Source organism: Nanorana parkeri, unplaced genomic scaffold, assembly GCF_000935625.1.
Source record: "Nanorana parkeri isolate BGI_ZX_2015 unplaced genomic scaffold, ASM93562v1 scaffold1015, whole genome shotgun sequence".
Lineage (NCBI taxonomy): Eukaryota > Metazoa > Chordata > Amphibia > Anura > Dicroglossidae > Nanorana > Nanorana parkeri.
The window spans coordinates 356,352-358,920 of record NW_017307283.1 but is presented as its reverse complement, the minus strand read 5'-3'; positions in this window follow the sequence as shown (position 1 = coordinate 358,920).

Here is a 2,569-nt window from a genome sequence, read left to right as displayed (position 1 = left end):
ATTTACTAAGGTGAAATGCCCTTGCAAAGTGTACAGCCTATTTGATTTTAATACTGTCGATCAAGCCAATTGTTACAATATGTTTATCAATGAAGATTGAAAACAATGTTTGCAATCTTTATTTACATAGGAGACTCTTTCAAAGAAATAGCTGGCTCCAGTGATATCTTCAGGTGCAACAGCTGTGGTGAGGGAGAAAGCCCTTGTTGAGGTATTTACAGATCTCCAGACATAACTGCTCATCTCTCTCCATCCCGGCCCCAGCTGTGGAATGTTCCTCTGCGTCCTCACATCTAATGCAAGCAAATGGACCATGGCATCAAATGGAGATGATGTCAGCTGGGCTTAGACTGCTGGAGCCCAGGAGAGAAGAAGGGTCATGGACCTGTCTAGCAGCCAGGCAGATCAAAGATCAGGTAAGCATATTTTCATTATTTGCGTCCTCTAGACCAAAACGAGCAGTTAACCGTTGCAGTAGGAGGGTAGCCCAAGGCTTAACTTTTGAAAATCTTAAAATCCCTCTTTAATTGATGTTCGAGTGGGCATATCTTGTAAGCCCCAAGTTCACAAATATTTCAGAGCAGTGCAACCCCTGTAACACTCACTTTATTTGGCAGCTTGGTCTGCATATAAATATGGAGAAACTTGCAAAATAAAAAAAATGTGTTCCTATAATGAATAACATTATTAGAATTAATAACCAAATACATTTATCAGAATACAATATATTTTCTGATACTGGTGCTATAACACAAATAGATTAATAATATATAGCTGACCTTTTTACTCAAGCACCTAAAAATGTAAAAGACTGCTGGTCTTCTTTAATAAGTGCAATGTGCGTAATGGATGGAAATATTTGATAACAATGTCATTTTTAGGATATCAATGTTATCACAATGTTGACCTCTGTGCTGAAAGACCCGGCCTGTTTTAAGCATCCAACAGAATTCAACCCGGAGAATTTCTTGAATGAGAAGGGAGAGTTTCAGAGGAATGGCGCCTTCATGCCCCTGGCTGCAGGTAGACTGACTTCTTCCTACTATTATAAAGCTGGCCACCCATATTACAATCTAATTGTCCAATCCACTAAATTTAGGATAAATTATACAAAATGTATTTTAATCAAAATGTCTAACAATAATTAAAAGAAGACATGTTAAAGTGTGTGGGCAGCTTTACAATCTGCTTAGGGCTAATGAAAAACCTCTTTCATTATTTATGTATGCATAGGATCTTCTGTGAGCCCACAACTGTAAAATTGAGTGCATTTCTAATCTAAAATAAAGAGATCATACAATCAGACATTAACATGTTTGGCCAGGTTGGGATAGAGAAATGATTTCTATTTCTGGGATATCCTCGGACTTATAAAAAGTGCTGTCCATGCACATATAAATAAACGCTCATTAGTCCAGTTACATACTTATTAAAAGTAATTAAACATATTTTAAACCTGAACCCCAAGGGTATAAAAAAGACACCCAGTAATGCAGCTCTGTACATATCAATCCAATATTTAATGTATTTTTTTATGCAGAGTGCAAGTACCGTATTTGCCGGCGTATAAGGCAACTGGGTGTATAAGACGATCCAATAATTTTCCAGTTAAAACATAGGTTTTGGTCTATACTCGTCATGTAAGACAACCCCCCTTCCGAAGCTTCATATTTCCTTCTTCTTGCTGGAGCCATGATGGGGTCTTGTCTACCAGCCATTTTGTTTAAATACACCCACTAATCTGTCAGCCCGCTGGACGTGCGGTAATACTGTATGTACGGTAGCTTAAGGCCACATACAATATACCGCGCTAAGCCAATCAGCAAGCTATGTATTCTATTAATGAATACAAAGCCTGCTCGGATTGGCAGAGGTTGTGTACATTGCTCGCCGTGATTGGCTCACCATGGACCATAGAGACCAAGACAGCAATGAAGGGCTGGCAGAGGTTCTAACTCTTTCTTATTTTAAAAGAGAGTAATTGCCTCCCATTGATATCTTTGTTCCCACTGGGGAGTTTGGGAAATCATTCTGAATCACAATCTCTGTATTCCATTTTTATAGGTGGGTAAGCCACCTTCCCATGTCCTCTGTTTGGCAAATAGGCCATTGGAAGCCAAATGTAATACAATTAACGATTTAAAACACTCACAATAGTAGTAGGTAAAACACTTAGGGGTCTATTCACAAAGCTGCCGAGGGCAGCTGAGTGAATGACCGATCAGAAGTGAAGTGAGCCGAACACTGTTCGGCTATTCACTTCAGGCTGGTACGGCTGATTTCAGCCGTATATCGGCTGAAATCAGCCATACATCGGCTTGCTTCGTGTGGCTTCGGATCAGCCGAACATGCTCAGCATGTTCGGCTGACCCGAAGTGCAGAAGGAGTTCGACTCAGCCGATCCAACATCTGGATCGGCTGAGCCGAACCTCCGGCAGGCTTCTCACTGCTGTTCGGGCTATTCTGAAAGATCCCGAACAGCAGTGAGAGAATAGCCGAATGCCGCCGAGCGGCATTTGGCTCGGCTGTTCTGCTCGGTCCCTCAGAGGCACCGAGCAGAACAGAAAAA